The following is a 20,190-nucleotide window of genomic DNA, read 5'->3' as shown; positions in this document are numbered from 1 at the left end:
TTGTTATAAAAGGAAACACTGTATAGTATTGTAAAGTTCTGATAACCTATTGAGGATATAATATAAAAACCATTTTGATGAACAAGCCAAGCCATCCATACATAGGCAGTGCTACCACCTGCCTGATAATTTACGACACCTACATTAAATGCACCCTCAGAAACATGACATTTAATGCATATTCTTCATAATTTCAATATGATATATATCTTTAAGATAATTAACTTTAATATATATATACGATATTAACATTAAATATGTCTCCCTTAGAATGATATTGGACTTATATTCTTGACCAATTAACACTTGATATATATTTATATGAATAACACTTGATATTCATACATCAAACGATATTAATGTTAGATATACTAGAAAAATAATATACTTCGAAGAGTAGGTCTCAAAGTGGTTCAGCGGTCTTACAATGCTAAAATTCGGGGGTCGATTCCCGTGACGCCAGAGTACACATAACCTATTGTGCACTAAAACGAATAAACAGTCGACGAGTAGATCATATAACATCTACGAGAGTTTGAAACAGGACAAAAAATTTAGTTTGGACTCTTATGAAAAATATTAGGAAAAAACATATATATTTCTAGCGTTATCTAACTCAGTACTGCAGCTTTCGAGATACGTAAAGGCGATTATAGATAAAAATAGACAGATTGTAAAGGTTTTTCCTTTGGTGAGAAGACATTGTTTATAGCTAAGTTTATTACGTGTATGTTTAATGCTTTTAGACCCAACAAACCATTAGAACCAGTGACGGAACTACTCCCTGCAACAGACGGAAAAGACCATTTTCGACGTTGCTAATGTTCTCTCTAAGGTGATTTAACTTGTTAACTGTCTTCTCTAACTCGGTGGTCTGGTATAGTGTTTCCTTACTGTGTGACAAAATAGCCTTTGTGAATGATGGCTACCGGAGTCGTGAGTTCTGGACCAATTAGGTGAAGTTTGCCATACTGAGTTTTTCCATCTTATTTGCTGGTCGTTAGTATTAGTTTTGGAGCTAGAATGTAAGCCACTCAAACAGATTCACTTTCTACTTCTATCATAATCTGATACTAAGAAAATAGAATTATTCCTTCTTCTTAATGTACGTGACGTTAAAGTATGTTATGATTTAGTCATTAGTTGGATTGCACGAACTTTCAAACCTTACGTACAAAGTAAAATCGAACCAGCTAAATGTTTCCACAAAAAAAAAGTATTTTGAACAGCATTGAGGACACATTGTTGAAAGATACGCTTTGTTGTTGTTGTTGCTGGGTTTTTTTTCCTTATTTTTGGGTTTCACTCTCAAAACCGAAAGAAAGTCGTCAGTGTGAAAACGTTCATAGTGTAAAATTAGTTGCAACTGATTACAATAGCGTCATAAACGTTTGAGAACTCAAGAATTGATAAACACTCTTCATATGCGTATATTTTGGATCATTCTTATATTTTTGTAGATAATGAAATTATAACTTTTTTAGGAGAAAAATAATATATAAACAACATCATCTTCAAATGTACGTGAACCATCCACTTTGAATTTTAATTACAAAACCAAAATAGAGTAAATATTGACAACAAGAAATTTACTGGGTTCAACTTTTCAAATTTAATTTAACGTAAAACGTTAGTGTTTGATGCAAAATGCTTAAATCTCACAAGTCACCACTAGGAACACTTATAAATACGCAGAGCATTTGTAGCCAAATAATCTCTAGATAGCGTGATAACGTTAAACTATAGTAATACATACTATGTAACATTAACTGACTGTACAATCAACAAATAATGAGTATTTTGGAAGCGTAATACACATTGTCTTACACGCAGATTAGACTATTCTGTTTTGTCAGATCCTTCAGGTGTTTTCATTGAACATTAAATTTCAGATTAAGACACACCTGAAAACTTTCGTTTGTTATGTATGAATAACATGTTTTGCAAGTGGTATTTGTGTACATTCTTAACCAGAAACTATGACACATACGTAGCGTGTACGCTTGCACATAATCCATGCTATTTCGTATTTGATATCACATGATTTTACAGGACAATACAAGTTCAGTACAAAATAACTTATAAATACAATACACTGCAATAAAATACAAAACAATACAATACTATAATAAAAATTATAATTAATCCTTGAGCTTTTATCTCATCCGGGTTAATAACATTAATTATTTAGTACTTTATTTAATTGCCCCCCAGTGGTATATCTGCGGAGTTACAACGCTATAATTCGGGTTTTGATACGTGTGGTGGGCAGAGCACAGATAGCCCATTGTGTAGCTTTGTGCTTAATTACAAACAAGCATTTTTATTTTATTTAATCACATTAAACTTAAAAATACCAATAATTCATTTTATTACTTTAAGTAAATAATCTGTACTTTATTAGGAGTTACGCAAAAATAATCTTACAAATACCTTAAATTTAGTTACGTTATTTCTATGTTTTATATTGAAAGGCAAGTTGGTAAATTAAATATTTTTCGTGCTAAATACCGAAAACGTTTATGCATAATCTACTTTTGTTTTTCGGAATTTTATATTTGTATTTATATTTATATTTAATCCCCGTATGCTATTATGATTAACATAATTTTTAGTTGTGAATAATAACTTTATTCTTCATAAATGATAACACTTATATATTAGTAAATACCTCACACAAAATATATTTAGCAAAGTATACCTTTTATAAATTGTTTCATTTTTACCACTATATGATATTTTTTCCGAATAAACATAAATTTTGATGTTTTTCTCGTTGTCTTAATTGAGTATTATTGCATCATAATATCTCGTATGTGTGGAACGTTCTAGGCCTCTGTCAGTCTATAAATATGTGTATAAGATGTAGTTCGAGTAAGTTATAAAGTTAGTTTGTTAGACAATGTTAGTTAGGTAGATCTAGATTGCGTTATTTTTAGTTTAGCCTTAAAGAGCGTATAGGGGCGATTTTTAAAGTGAAATTATCATAGATTGTATTGCAATAATAGAGTAAGGAAGAATAATTCGTCTTGTCAATTGTGTTCTAAAATAATTGAACAAACCTGTGTGGACTTTAACGAAGAGAGACAATTATTTAAAGCTCTGGATACAGCTGTGGTAATCAACAGTGTAACTTAAGTGAAATTATCGCCGATTGTATTTTAATAACAGAGAAGAGAAGAATAATTCGTCTTGTCAACTGTGTTCTAAAGTAACTGAAACAGCCTGTGTGACTTTAACAAAAAGAGACGATTATTTTAAGCTTTGGATACAACTTTGGTAATTAACTATGTAACGAACATGTGTATGTAAATTGGACTTGTTTTAAACCGAGTGGACTGTGTGCTGTCTGTTTATTGTTGACATTTATCGCCTACAAGTCACAGACACCTATTGTACAGAATACGGCCTATAAAAACAACTAAACACCTGACACTTAACATGCAGTTTCTAGCTTACGTTTTTACCACTTTGTAAGCCTTATCATTATACAACACCCACTATTTCGATTTATGAAGAATTTTATTCTTTATACATCCATTATTATGAATATGCAGTTGAAAAATATTTTCCTTAAGAATAATTCTATTCTAAAATTAAAAAAAACATATAACTTGTTTTAAAAACCTGATTTCCTACTGTTTGCATATGATTTTTAATTTGAAATTCTAATTCTTCTGTATTACCAGAGCTGAATATTAAGGCTGTATCATCATTCAATTTATTGATTTTACAAGTTAAATTAAGATCACATGAATCACTTATGGGTCCAAGTACACAACCCTGAGGAACACCATACTGTATATTATAAAAAATGGGTCCAAGTACACAACCTTGAGAAACACCATACTGTATATTATAAAAAATGGGTCCAAGTACACAACCCTGCTAATTTATATAACAGAACTCAGTTTGTAAAAATAAATAATAACTTTAGTGATGCGAATATAATAAAGTATGGTGTTCCCATATAAAACATTTTAATATGAGGCCTCTAATCCTTATAAGTTCCATTTTACCTAATAGTATTTGGTGTAATACTTTATTGAATGTCTTATTTTAACCCAAAATCACACATAGTGTTTGTTATCGTTATCTTAAAACATACTATAAATATATCTATGGTAAAAGTGTGGTAGCTTTAGTCAAGTAAATTCCAAAACATTTTAATGGTCAGTGACTAAAGTAATACTTTTGACATAGTTTAGCGACTAAAAGTTTACCATATCTATGTACCTTTACCGTAAAAAAAATGGTAAACGTTGTTGTAAAATATAAAACTTTTGGTTACCTTCTAGCATAGTAGTACATCTGTATTAAATCATGCTTGGGGTAACACTAGAACAGAAAGAAACGAGCCCATCGTTTTCCACATGTTTCTCTTTTTTTTTTTGTTCTACATGGAATTGAGATCTTGTTCTCCCCCACTACTAATAGTGAAGTTCAGAGAAAGTACTTCGGTGTTTGTTATGATGAATGATTTTTTAACTAGATACAGTACAAGAGTTCTTTTGTCTTCCCGTTAAAATGGTATTCAAAACTTATCAGTGCCTACAGCTTGACAACTAGTACATACACACAAAAGTTTGCTGAGAAACTTTCGAGAGGAAAGGAAGTGCTGAGTAAGGTTGCACCATGAAGCTCTTATGTATCACGTGATCACTAAAGATTAGTCTCTGAAGTATTGACCAACACTAAGTGAACTTCGCTGTTCTTGCTGACCACGCTAGAGGTCACTCGTGGTTGCTTGTTTGTTCTGAATAATTCATCAGCATACGCATCACTCCTGACCAGTTATCACGGGATACGACACATTATTTAGTCTGACTGTTTAGAAATCAATGTTTACATTAACAGAATTGAAGCGCGTGAACTGGTAATTAATTATACAAGGAATATACAGCCTAACACTTTGTTTTTAAACAGTATGTTAATTTAAAGTTATTTTTTTTATGTTTGTATGTGCACATGTTTATTCTTAACTAAACTCAAACATATTTTTAAACCTAATGACGACAATGATGGTTCTAAGAACCCCAAGTAAGCGTCTGGTTATAATATTTTTATAATTATTACAGAACTTTCACAAATGTATCGGTTTAACAAAGAATAAACACGTTATACCGTCCACGCCAACTTTACAAGGTTAAAACTGTTTCATCAATCTAATTATGTTTTCAAGAAAGTTTTAGCATTCTTTTTAGTTCTGACCATCTAAACTATCCAACTTCTTTACTAGCTACAAGAGAATTCCGACGTATTAAACACCCGTATTCTGTGTATACATCAATATATAATTTGTTATACATTAAAACTACAGTACAAACTGCTATAGACAACAGTACAAAGTCGTCATGTAAACTCCATGCGACAAATTCAACACAAAACAGTTCTAGCTTCTACGGGATAGAACCAACAAATATGTAATTTTACTGTACTAAACAAAGTCCAATTTGAAACACGTCTCCATTCTAGGACAAGTTAACAGACGTACTCTAAAACACAACTCGAAAATATAAACATTTTTATTCAACATGATAAATTCAACGTATTTTGTTCTGAGAGATGTTTATTATATTCATGCAAAGCTACACAAGAGTTATCTGTGTAGAAAAATAGAAGCTAGGCAACAGCATCCACCACTAACTTTTGGGCTAATCTAACCGAATTTTGTAGCAACGGGACGCGAACAGTGGACTACAAGGTTCACACCATACTAACTAATAGGCCATGCCCGTTCTACTGTAGGAGATAAGTTTATTGTATGAATAAATCTACTCTTTTCAAGCCAATTCCAATACATTTGAATCCCGAGACCACTTACGACCGTTGAGGCACCATAGATACCGATGCATCATTGGTGATTTTCGGACAGAATTCACCTGATGACATTACTCTTCTCTAATGTAGCCGGCCCTAATTTATCAGTGAAAGACGAGGGGGGGTGCCTAGTCAATACCACCCACTAACAACTATTTTGCTACTTTTTTACCACGAATAGTGTGATTGACTTACATTATAACGCCCCATGGCTGAAAGGGCGAGCATGTTCAACGACTGTGGTTTGAACCCGCGACCCGCAGGTTGTCAGTCGATCATCCTGACAATCATATCATGACAGCCCCTATAAAAGTTTTTACTCTCTATAAAACAAATTCAACATAGAAACAGTTCTACCCTTAATAAGACATATCGAAGATATTGGCTCTCTGCAATACAATAACAACAAATAAATAGTTATTACTTTTTATACATAACTTTAACATATAAACACTTACTCGTTAAGTAAGTTGCTGTTTCTACAAGCGCTTCGAAATACAAGCAGAATTAGTCTAAGCGTCTAAGGAGATTGACAGCGTTATATTAGTACGAATTTAGAGTCTCGCCACATCGTTACATTCCAAGCCCGCTATTTGGGGGTTATGTTCTATCTCACAGACCTGCAAAATAGTTTACATTGCGAAAACCACACCTTTTCTTCTTGAAAGCTTTCCATAATATTTGTGGTGTAGGAGGAGAACGATTTTACATCGTCTTATCTCACAGAAATTCATAGGCGTTGCGTCTGACTTAACCGATATGTCTTCTTAACCGGTATGTCTTCGTACGGAATAACATGGACCTTTTTTCATTCTCCAATTCTGTCTGAGGCACTTAGTCATTTTTTATCACTGACCTTTCTTGATTGTGGCTTCTCAGCTGTTACAAGACGCCATATTTTGCTTACCACGGCCAGATCGATGACTTGTTACAGGACTTTTTATGGACAGTCGTGATACCCCACGTTGATGCATATTCCCTTGTTTTCCAATGTCATTAAATATAAAGGTTGTACTTGTCTTAAAATTTTTTAATTTCCAATATGAACACATCTTTATGATCTGATCATATGAATATTTTGGAAAAGATTTGTTACGTATCCTTTGTAAAAGCGAGCAATTTTCGGTGTCATCACACTACTTACAAAATGGTAAACAATATCAAAACGTAATTCTCATACATCGCGTTGTATCGACTGTGGTTGTCACATAACTTATTGATTTTTTTCATTCAAAATCGCTTAAATATAACATACTCAACTCTCTGTTTGTTTTTGTCTGTATCAATTTTTGATAACTTATGTAGATAAGTTTTATATGCATTTATATATATCGTCATATATAGACTTCAATGTGTTTTTTAAACTATTGAATAAAACATCAAATTAAATTTAAAATAGTTTTTTCTGAATAAATTCAGGTAAGCTCATTAATTTTACTTTAAAATGAGAGTAGGAATTACATGGTTGAAAAATTTTAAATGATAAATCTAATCACAAGATCTGGAAGAAAAAAAATAATTCTCAGTTTTCATTACGGTCGGACTAGTAATGTCACAATGACTTTCCCCCAAAGATAATGATAACACATTACGTTAGACACTTACTCTTTACTCTTACAAACATTAGCAGTAGAAACACTATAATGACACAGACCCTTCTCAAACCCTCCTCGGTTGGTGCTATTAACCTGTCGACTCCAATGGTGGAAGCACTGATGCGATTGTGACATTTGGTGCGCGGTAAGCCGCATGAGGTATTAGTATAGCCTGCGCTCATGGAACTCAACTAGTGATGTTTGTCTGTGACAGTGGACACGATGAAATGGACTAAAAAGTAGAATAACATTTAATTTTAGGACATCGTGATTATCGCTAATATGATTCCGTTATATTTTCTCATCTGCGCGACTTTTACCATTATGAGGTGAAGTTTTAGACACAATTTTTGTTTACATAGTCATCTCTTAGCTTCATTCATTAGACAAGTATACATACAGTGTTTTTTCTTGTCCTTTAAAAGTCTGATTAGTTATTGTAAATAATCTCCGAACTTATATCTAGAATCTTACTGGTTAAACGACCTTCATAACTATCAAGACTTAGTTATGATTAGGGCCAGTCGTAGCCTAGTAATTGGCAAGTCGAGCTGTAGCTAAACTTAAAGAGTTAGGGGTTAGAGACGTTAGCCCGTTAGCCCATTGAATATTTTCCGCACTGTCAGCTTGTAGAACCGTTGTAAAAATAACAGTCCATCCCATGTTTCGGCTCAAAGAGTTAGACAGCATACTTTTGGCGACGTGTGCAACTGGTTCGCTTCCTTATATCTAGTTAGTTGTTCAAAAGTAGAGATAATAATGACAGAACCCTTGGTATCGTTGACCTAATCGTTTTAGCCCACGGATACATAAGAATCAGTTCAAATAAAAAATTCTAATTCTGATTATGAAACAATGTTTGGTAATTTAAACATGAACGGTTCAGGTACAGCCACCTCTAATTTAGAATTGCTGACCAGCCAGAACTATCTGTCGCCCACACGCTTATTCTCAACTGAATAGCAGAGTTCAACTGTCAAGGTTGGGTCAAACTTGACACAGTGGCTAGCATGTCAATCTGTGAATCTGCGTTTCTTAACAAAACAAAAAAAAGCGCTTTGGTGCTGAAAGTCCGTTATGAAAGAGGCCCCTGCATGGCCAAGTGGTTAGGACGCTCGACTCGAAATCTTAGAGTCGCGGGTTCGAATCCCCGTCACACCAAACATGCTTGCTCTTTCAGCCGTGGGAGCGTTATAATGTGACGGTCAATCTCACTATTCGTTGATAACAGAGTATCCCAAGAATTGGCGGTGGGTGGTGATGTCTAGCTGCCGTCCTTCTAGTCTTAAACTGCTAAATTAAGGACGGCTAGCGCAGATAGCCCTCGTGTAGCTTTGCGCGAAATTCAAAACAAACCAAACAAACCATTATGAAAGTAACGTTTAAATCAAATTGTTCGTCAGAAAAAAATAACCGAAGAGTTGACGGGGGGGGGTGCTGTTGACTTGCTGCCTTCCCTCTAGTCTATCAGCTCACAATTGGTAAGGCTAGCGCATACAGCCATTGAGTAGCATAGCGCAGTTACCCGAAAACAAACAAACACATAAGATTATCACGTTTATGAAGCTGTAATTACGAATTGTACTCAGCGACATATAGCGTTCATACTTTGTACTATTCGATTCTTCGTTTTCCTTAGTGGGTATTATGGAATACCTAAGAGTGGTCAATATAAAAATTTATCTGTTGATCCGGTTAAAAAAAAAATAAAAAGAAAGCTCATCTGTAACAGATATGCTAGCAGCTAGGCAACATGTGTCCCAGTTATAGAACGGTTACATTGATGAACAAGCTGTTAGACTCAAGAATGGACGCGGGTAGACGGTTTCCACCCAATGCTTTAGATGAAACGCCATTTTTCTTACTACTATCTGCACATTGTTATTTTTCTTGAACAGCAGTTTTTGGAAGGTTTGAATTTTCTTATTTGATCTCCGCGTTGGATAACCCTATACTCTTTACTCCCTGTTTTCTCTGTTTGTCTAACCCTGTATTGGACGTTGTTAATTTGCATGTGCTGGTAGTTGTGTCACGTGGATAAAAGGGAAAAATTTCAGTCCTCACTTTATTGGTGTATTAAGACAAAGACTTGTAGAATTATCAAGCTAAGCCAGTCAGTTTGTACGGTGGAAAGTCCGTATATCTTAGTAAAAAGGAAAAAAAATGAAATGTTTAACTTATTTTGAAAGTAGCACAACGGTCTTTTTTATTTATTTGAAAAACTGGCGTCTGGAACACGTAATATTTAAGCCTACATCCTTCTTCCAGTCTTGTTTAAACCTACATCCTGCTTCCAGCCTAGGTGTTTAGCATTGTTAAGCTGAAGTTACTTGGAATACGATTTTTGTTGTTGTTTCTTCAGAAATTTTGACAAATTCAGTTTGTCTCTAATACAATGCATTAAAAACGGTGGATAAAACAGCTTTACTAAAATAAGTAGATAAATTATATGTATTATCGTCTAAGATGTGCATGTTTTCTTTTGACTCAACACTGGTGTTTAGTGTTATCTTTTTTCCGACATTTTTAGTAAAATATAGCATGCTTAGCAAAAATTTTATTTACGTGTAATCATAGAGATAAAACTATTATTTAAACCTCATAAAAACGTGATGTAATAATAATCTATATAAATTTAAAAAATAGTTGTTCTTTTAGCACCGAACAAACACTGCGATGAGAAAATACACAAAACACACCATTACCATCAGACAAGCAATTTGTTTTGTATCAAATGCTCATATGCTTAATAAGTAGATAAATTAGGATAATAAAGATTGGTGTACATTTTCAGTTAAATTTAAAATGAGTTTTTTGTGGTATTTATAGCGTTATTGTATCACTACAATATTAACTTAAAAGACTCTTCAATTAATTAAATATTAGGAAAAATTATGTGTTTTTTACTTCACACTAATTTTTATAGATTGTACATAGTAAAACTTTTGTTTGTACATAGTAAAACTTTTGTTTGTCTTATTCACAACGTTTCACCAGATTTACCTGGCATCAACAGGTGAGATACAAGAACTGAGAATAACAGAAGTTAATTTTAAAAGAAAATCCTATGAGAATCTATAACAATAGTAATCTACAAGCACGTAACTAAGCAATTACAACCTTAATAAAGTAATTTATCAAGAACAGTCAAATTTAGTAGTATGTAAATATAGCTTTTAGGCCTGAGTTTAAGTATTGAAATTTAATCTGTATACAAGAGTGAAGGGAGCGATTACAACAAATACAAATAAACACCTATTAATGTTGTTTATTTTTATTAAATGAACTCAATACATTGCTATATGAAATTATCTTTATAAGTTAAGTTTTGGTTTCGATATGTTGATGAATCTTTTTCAGCCATCGATAACTTTAACGTTATTCATAAGTATATAAACCAGATATACCTAAACATAAAATCACAATTGATGGTAAGTTGTCATCTCTAAACGTACTTGTTAAAAGACAAACATAGGCTTTCAAACCTCCGTATTTCGTAAGAACACTCACATTGGACTTATATGTTCCTTGAAATTCCCTTCACGTTAAGGTTAAGTAACTTAGGTTTATCCCAAAATTATCTATAAAAAAAAAATCTGGTTAAAAACAATCAGAAGTTATAACATTGACAAACAGACAGCTTTCTTTCTACTCGTATACGTAAACTTATAAAGTATTCGTCTCGTGTTTTTGATCACATGTCTAGAAGCAATCATCTTTTGCATCTTCTAAGATATATTAGCAACTACTGGAGCTACAGGATTTCCCATACTTTGGCCTTCAGTTTGGATATACTTCACACCTTGAAACTGGAAAGTGGACGATTTAGCGGCAAAGAGAAACAGTTTTCTTATAGTGTTGATGTTTAGGCGTTTAGAATCGTTTTGGTAACATTCCAGGGCAGCATTTATTGTTTCAAGTAGAGGAATTAAGTGAACAGATTTTGTTCACATCACATTTCACTAATTGAACAAAGTGACTAAATCCTCGGAGTTTTTCATAAACATTTCGGAATTGTTTATGAAGGAGGGAGGACAAGAAACGTATTTAGAAAACATCCAAGCGAGGAAATATTCCTAGGTTGTACTTGTAGGCTTTGTATGTCGAAACAATAGGACGTAGGATAAATTAGGTTTGTGGGTTTTGGGAGACACATAAATTTGAGAAAAACGGGAAGCTGAGGGACGAAGAAATTTGTATATACCAGTAGAAAGTTCTTTCTAACTGTAAAAGAGATTGTTTTAATACATGTTCTTTGTAAGGGGTTAGGTTTTTTGGAAATGAGATGAATCATCGAGAAGTGTGTACATATTTTGCTGGTTTACCATCAGATCCATGATAACAACAACATTACCTTTGTCAGATTTCAGTTAAAAGATACTTTTATCACTTTTTAATACTTTTAGTTCTTTTGGAGAAAGGTTTGATTTTAGCAGTCTAAGTTTATTCAGAAGATGCCAAATTTGTGAATGAAAAGCATGAAAAACAGTTAAATTTGACTATTTTCTGGAAGTTGAGAATAATACAGAGGGGGCAACTGTAGCTTTCGGGGAAGAGTGCTTTGGTTTTGTTTGTTTGTTTTGAATTTCGCGCAAAGCTACACGAGGACTATCTGCGCTCGCCGTCCCTAACTTAATAGTGTAAGACTAGAGGGAAGGCAGCTAGTTATCACCACCCACCGCCAACTCTTGGGCTACCCTTTTTACCAACGAATAGTGGGATTGACCGTCACACTATAACGCCCCCACGGCTGAAAGGGCGAGCACGTTTGGTGTGACGGGGATTCGAACCCGCGACCCGCAGATTGCGAGTCGAGCTCCCTAACCACCTGGCCATGTCGGGCCCGAGTGCTTTGCTGATGCCTGCCAGGTAGACACGGTGAATCTTTGCGAAAAAAATAAACAAACATGTTATTATGTACAACCGATAAAAATTTGTGCAAATTCTTCAATTGTTCTGATTTAACAAAATGTGCTACACTAAGTGATTACTTGGGAGGCCACCTAGTGGCAAAACCTGAAATTCGTAGCTTATCTTTTAAGAGATTACAATTATATATTGAGTCGTGCTATCGTTTTTCTAATTGTATCGTTGAATTTAATAATAGATATTGAAATAACTTATTTAATTAAACATATTTCAGTCAATTTGTTTGTAACAAATAATGAAAGTATTGAACTCAGATTAGGTATTTATGATATTGCTAAATCTAGTTGAATTTCAATAAATTATTTGATAAAATCATAAGCCTCGGAAACATATCTATTGTTAAGATACAAAATCATCCGTTTACAATAGTAAAATACGAAGATTTAAGGTGCCATTTTGACTAAAGCTTATAAACTATCATGAAAATTAAAGGTGCCACATTAATTGAAGTTCACAAATCTTTGAGTCATTTTTTTCATTCGTACGAGTATGTTTCAGTTTATTCACGAACGAATTAAGACAGATATAGACTCTGGACATCAAACTTTTATATTTATTTGTGAAATTTCCCCCAGTGGCTCGGCGGTAAGTCTGAAGGTTTATAACGCTAAAACTAGGGTTTCGATACCAGTGGTGGACACAGTACAGATAGTTCTTTGTATAGCTTTGCGCTTAACAACAAACAAACAAACAAATCTTTTGTGCAAAATATCTCCTATTCCAAAGAAGAAAGTGACCAGTAAAAATGCATAAACTATAGCGAAATATATTTATGTAGTGTTTCTCCCACCAAGCTATAGTTTCTGTATAAACACTGGCAAACTTATTTTCTCGGGTATAGTGAATTTATTTTAAATAAATACAATATTCAAATAAAAATCAGACTTCTTAGCTAAGAAAAAAAAAAAACTTAACAATCACCGGTAACGTAAGTAATCTTTAAACTTAATATTAGTTACTTCGGAAAAACAAACTTTCCTTGGCAATAGCATCAGAAGCTTGTACTTGATTTCAAAGAGAAGTTAATGCGTCTCGAGTTGGATGAAATTTTGATTCTTCTCTAGACGCCCAACCTTTGTACCAATTATAAAGCCTTTCGTAGAACTCCCGTCTTACAATTAAATAATGCAAGCCGGCGTCTTGGTCGTCTGTCTAGAAAGAGAATGAATAATTTAACTGAATGGCTAGTGAACTGTAACCTAAATAATTCACAACATACCCAACGTTATAACACTTAACAAACTTCACTACTAATGCTTCCTAGAAAGACCAACACTAGCTTGTATCGTGGTTTTCCCCTCGACCTTCTGGGATTAAACACGGCTGCTTTTAAATGCGAGTTTTCCTATACACATGCAAGTCTTCACATCTCCATTAATACATTTAACATAACACTCATTTAAAAGTTTTATGTTCAGAGATTACCCTTCGGTTGTACACGTGCATAATTAAAATGGATTTTAGTGTTTGAGTGTAAACACAGATCCTCTGGTGGAGAAAATGCGCAAAATACAACGCACAATTTCCTATAGGAACCTTTTTCAAAAAATTTGGAAATTCCAATATTTCGAGTACCTTTCTATAGACCTTGTTAATAGACACTTATAATCTCATATAAGTAGAATACAAAGGAAATTTAAGTCTTTTTTTTTTCAGCAAAAACATGAATTTGGATCCTTTTTTTTTAGTCGGAATGACTTGCTAAGTAGAATAAACTTTATAGTAAAGCAAGTCCAAAGCCTATGTAAACTTTGATTCTGTAAAATAATAGTTTAAGTAACAATAATATCTAAGTTTACTAAAAACATGCTGGTATCTTTGAAAGTAAAATGCATGTAAAACTATGTCCAAATGAGATCCGAAATGAATGTTGCATTTAATTCATAGTCTATTAAAATAAATACCTAAAAAAATTCGATCTTATTTAGGCTTTATGTGGATTTCTAGTTCCAACGCATTTGGTTTCGGAATCGTGGCCTCTTCAATTATATTTCTGCAAGTTCATGCAATCATTTTTTTTCTCCAAATTAAATAGACAACTCACTGAACGATCACATCACTATTATTTGAGTTCCAAGTCTGATTGACAGGTAAGTTAACAATGGCATTCCTGTTATGAATATGTTACCACTCTGATTTGCAGAACACGAAACGTCAGTATTACGTAAGCTTTGAGAAATCTCTCCAAACTCTCTATCTTTTCAAAAACAAAACCTTCAGAAATCAAGCAGTAAATGAAAGTTATAAACAAGAGTTAAATGGAAAAGAAAATCAACGCAACACTAAAACGTATTTTAGAGTTATTGTTAAATGGGTCACATTATAAAGTTACAAAGTTTTAAGATAACGTCACCTATTTTCATATATATATGTATATATAATATTATATTCTTTACTTTTCTCCAAAGCCACCAAATGACGTTTATATTTGTCTTTATTTAAAATATTTTGTCACTTAAATGACAGAAATAAAAGAAAGTAAATGAGATTTACGGCGTCCTGACATACGAATGTGAGAATTAATGGTATTGTCCGAAATACTTACAATACTTCCGTGCCTGTGATATACATAACTCTGCCAAATATGGAAAAGGCGAAAGTATCAGGTACTGATGGGTCAGTTTTGTGCTTGTTTTGTAATGCAGATTGATATCATCAATGTCAACTCTATGGCAAGACTGCTCATTTCAGGCCACTGTAGCTTGCATGTATATGAACAAAAAAGGTACTTTTTAAAAATGAGCTATGAATACAAAACCATGCTGTTTATAATTTACCTTCTAGCTGTTTATAATTTTACCTTCTAGCTGTTTATACCTTTACCTTCTAGCTGTTTATAATTTACCTTCTAGCTGTTTATACTTTTACCTTCTCCAGCTGTTTGTAATTTTACCTTCTAGCTGTTTATAATTTACCTTCTAGCTGTTTATAATTTTACCTTCTAGCTGTTTATAATTTTACCTTCTAGCTGTTTATACTTTTACCTTCTAGCTGTTTGTAATTTTACATTCTAGCTGTTTATAATTTTACCTTCTAGCTGTTTATAATTTTACTTTCTAGCTATTTATACTTTTACCTTCTAGATGTTTATAATTTTCTTTATGAATATTCTAAAAGAAATGTACATATTTCTTATTTGAAATATAAAATTAATATCTAAAAATTAATCCGTTAAATAATAAACAGAATGTATATTTCATCTATAGAAAACTCTGGCGCTATAATGTTAGAGATACTAGAACTAAAGAAGAGGCTACTTTTTTAACACGTTTTTGTAGTCATTGCACACACACAAAATTATTATGCACCTATATTCAATTGATGTTGATTCTAATTAATCATTGCCTGTTCTCAATTTATATTATTGTAAACACATAATAGTACACCACCTCGAAAATAAACATAATATGCAGAACAGGTTTAAAAATTTAAGCAACACAAGGTTTGCCTATAATAAAAATAAAAAAAAGAGAAAAATCCTGACTTATCATGGTAACGTAGGCTCAGCTCACGTCAGATTCATTACCCTCAATAATGAGGGGCTTTGTTCCATGGTTATTCTATAGGAAGTGATTTTGTTAAATTTGTGGTTAATTCCACACACACCTGTGAAGTATATACCCTGTATAATTTTATTTTTAAAAAAGTCAAAATATTTTTAAAACACTTTAATGTGAAAAGCTAAGTTACATTAAAAAACTATTTATGTTCTGAAAATTTTTTACCTGCAATAATTCGAATTAATTATAACACTACATCCATTTTCTTGCTTCGAGATGTCTCAGTAACTTCGAAATTTTGTCAAATAGACGTTCTTAAAATGCTATTCTGCAGAAGTGTTCGTAAATCATTGCTTAAAATTTGAAGTATGATCAGACTCTTTAGAAAGCCAAGAATAACCAAACTGTTTTGTACCAAAGCATTGTTAAATGAGTATTTGGAAAAGTGAAAAAAAATATATGCATTGGTGAATATAATGACTGTTCTGAGTAGACAGCAGCACGTCTGGCTAAGTTGTGCGACGTCTAAACGTGATAGTAAATAAAGCCAGAAGATCGATGACAAACTCGATCAATCAGAAACCAGGAAACCTCATTAATAGTCACGGACTGTCAAGATCGAACTACATCCTTTGGAAAAATAACCACATATTAAAAGTTATCATCAGAAAAGCCAGCACGCTGATGAAACTCTGGTACTGAAGAAAGTATGAAAAATATAATAATCTCGCCAATACAGACAGATCAGACAACGCCGAAACTTGAACAGCTTTCTTCAACACAGTTAATTATATATCAAAGGATAAAAAAAAATCGATTGTACCGATCATAAATGAAAGAGTAATCCACGTTGTATTCAAAGACAGTAAAATAAGTTTTAAATGTCCTATTTCTTTACGATATTCTATAACAGATTATTTTAACAGAAAAGCTTTAATTGAGTTACGCTCATCTCTTCTCAATTTGTAATAACATTCATCTGTAGACATTTATCTAATAGTAATAATAACTTGCCAAGGTGATTCTATAATAATTCTCCTTTTAAACACGATTTTGTATTAATCCTCTCTGTAGGCCTTTTTTATATATATATAATATTATTATATTTTGAACTTTAATTTTTAATAATAAATATACCCCCCAGTTTCACAGCGGTATGCCTCCGGATTTACAACGCTAGAATCCGGGTTTCGATACCCGTGGTGAGCGGAGCACAGATAGCCAATTTGTGTAGCTTTGTGCGTAACTTCAAACAAAATAATAAATATTTATCGAGCTAATTTTGTCCGCATTTTATATTATTCTTTCCATTGCCCCTCAACACGTGCGGACAATAGATCTTATTTGGCAAACACAGCCATCTATGAGCAACTGTTTTATTGTTCTTAGCTTTATAAACTTTCTCGAGAAACATAGGAAATGGAATTGGTGAAATTGACCAACAAAATTACATATAACTGGAATACTTAGAGAAACACACACTGTCATTGTAACAAGTTGTGCTACTTGAATTAAAAGATGTAGATGTGCATGTTATAAGAGTTACATTTTTGGTACGGCAGTTTTTCTTTTTCCTTTATAAATGTTATAATTACCAAAGGACAATAAAATATCAGGACAAACTTCATTCTTGCTTTCTATATAAAGTTTATTTAAAAAACACTCTTGTTAAAGGCTTATGTGTCTGAATAGTACAATTAGTTTTTATGTTTACTATAGATCTTGTTAATCATGTTTTAGTTGAGAAATATGCCACTTTATTTTGTTTGTTTGATTCATAAAATTCGCGCAAAGTTGCTCAAAGGGGTATCTTCGCTTAGCCATCCATAATTTTGAACTGATAGACTAGAGAGAAGATGGCTAGTCAACAACACCATCACTATTTCTTGGAATACTCTTGTATGATCAAATAGTGGAATTTGGCAATCACCATAATAACATGGCGTGATTTTGTTTTTGTCATAATAAGATACAAAAGAATGACTCGTAGATGAGTAGAGGGACAACTAATCAGTGGGCCACACTCGGCCCACGTTAATCCTGACGTTTATGTTACATATGTCAGTCGCTAGGATTAAAAAAGCTATTGTTTAAATATCTGATCCAGTGTGGAAGACACATTATAATTGGCTAGAGTAACTGGGTTCAAAAGTCGCCGGATGTGACGGTTTTCGCTTGTTCAGTGTGTGAAGCGAAAAGTAAAAGCAATAATGTTGTTGCCATGAGGTTTCTCGAGTGGAATAAAGTTGCGTTAGATGGAATACTTCTTTTCGCACCTGCTCTTCAATACCAGCTCGTCTCATACATTATATGCCTCTACCTGCAGTAATTTGAAGTCTCTCTGTGTTTTTTACGCCTGTATAAGCCATGTAATGTTACGGTAGATGGCTCCTTTACAACTATGATACTTGTGTTATAAACTTTCACGTCGTGACCAACAGACCGTATCAACAATTTTGTCTAGGACTTGAAATACAGCCCGAAATATCGTGATTATGATACTGAATCGAATGGTTGCCTTTTCAAATTTTGTTCACAGTAATCAGTGTAACCCCGCAGGAAGCTATATATATAGGATACTTCAAAAGTACGTTTAATTAATAAGGTATATCCTCACGGTGTTTTCTAACAGCTATCCTTTACATTCGTAACTACTCTAGTTAATTAAATCATTACTTCAATGTTAACTCAATCTTGTAAAAAACTGTTTGTAGGAAGGTTACTTTTGGGAATCCTTTAGTTGTGTATCACGTTGTTTGTTTTGTGGTCTAATAAGACTGAAAACCACTTATTATATTGTCATCAAATGTTGTTTGGAACACGTAATGTGAATTCAAACAGAGTAAAACTCATACTGTAACTAGGTGAGACATTATTCTTTTTAGGAGTACAAAATGAAGTACGTAGGCGCTTGAAGACTACAACTGAGTTATAAGTGAGAAAATGGGTACTTGAGAAACACTTTTGAGAATCTTGATGTATGAAGGGTACAAAACGAGTAGTTCTGGATTTCTGAGAAAACAGTTGCTTGACGACTGCAAGTGAGATACTGAATGTCTGATGGTTTGAGTTGTGAAACACCTACATGAAAAATGTTTGTTTGTTTTGAATTTCGTGCAAAGCTACACGAGGGCTATCTGCGCTAGCCGTCCCTAATTTAGCAGTGTAAGACTAGAGGGAAGGCAGCTAGTCATCACCACCCACCGCCAACTCTTGGGCTACTCTTTTACCAACGAATAATGGGATTGACCGTCACACAACATGAAAATGTAGTTCTGATACTGTCCATTATTGATATACTTTATATCAGCTGTAGTTGTCACATATCTTACCGATTTGCATATTTAAACTCGTTTTAATATAAAATACTCCATCACTCTGTAGCTTCAGTCTCTTACCTATCGTTTTTCATGCTTCTTCAGTCCCAACAGGCTGCAACTAATCTGTTATGTAGAGAATCTCTACACCCCTCTTTTAAAAAAAAGTCGATCACTTTATCTAACTCCTAATCTGGAATTTTAAAATAATTCTTGTCCACTGAGTTTAACCAAGTTTTGGTAATTCCCATTATACGTTAGTCTTTCAGTTCAATTTGAGCAATAAGCTCGTCGATTTTGTTCGTAACAATAGCATATAAATCTACTTTTGAGCCCACTATGTCTATCTTTAACTCTCATAAACTTATCTTTAAATAGTACTATTTAACTCAAACTCTAAATATTAGTCTTTTTATCATGTCTTTGTTGCAGCTATACTATCAATTTTTTATTTGTAATTTCCCCAACACTCTCACTACTATGCAAATTTATTTTAAACTATTTTAAGTTAAATTATTTAGAGCTTCCCAAATATTTTCTGCCTTATAGCCTGCTTAAGTGAAGTCTATCTCGAGCATAACATTCACCAATGTGAAGCCTATCTCGAGCATAACATTAATCCATACCTTGAAAATTATCTTATTGATTCAAACAACCAAACTGTTGTTTTAAAATTATATTTGATATCCTTTCATTTAATGTCCCCCACTAGTTCAGTGGTAAGTCTGCAGGCTTACAACGTTAAAATTCAGGTTTTGATATCTGTGATGGGCAGAGCACAGATATCCTATTATGTAGCTTTGCGCTTAACAGTAACCGAACCAAAACTTTCATTTGAGCCTTATATCTGCTAAGTAATTCATTTGCATACCTAACTCGAGGGAGTATACCTAGGCCACTCCTGAAAGGGCCACAAGTCTTACCTAACTCGAGGGAGTATACCTAGGGCACCCCTGAAAGGGCCACAAGTCTTACCTAACTCGAAGGAGTATACCTAGGGCACTCCTGAAAGGGCCACAAGTCTATTTC

The 20,190-nt window shown here is 33.3% G+C and overlaps 1 long non-coding RNA gene across 1 annotated transcript; it reads right to left on the bottom strand.

Annotated features, from left to right (window-relative positions):
• Positions 1-13,354: 13,354 nt before the first annotated feature.
• LOC111087754 lies at positions 13,355-16,293 on the bottom strand. The gene is made up of 3 exons (XR_002612405.1): positions 16,070-16,293; positions 14,890-15,045; positions 13,355-13,496 (listed from the first exon to the last, which is right to left on the bottom strand). It is a non-coding gene; the product is annotated as an uncharacterized LOC111087754 (long non-coding RNA).
• Positions 16,294-20,190: the final 3,897 nt, after the last annotated feature.

The sequence above is a fragment of the Limulus polyphemus genome, unplaced genomic scaffold, assembly GCF_000517525.1.
Source record: "Limulus polyphemus unplaced genomic scaffold, Limulus_polyphemus-2.1.2 Scaffold2585, whole genome shotgun sequence".
Lineage (NCBI taxonomy): Eukaryota > Metazoa > Arthropoda > Merostomata > Xiphosura > Limulidae > Limulus > Limulus polyphemus.
Note: the sequence above shows the minus strand (reverse complement) of the source record. Positions and strands in the feature narration are given on the sequence as shown.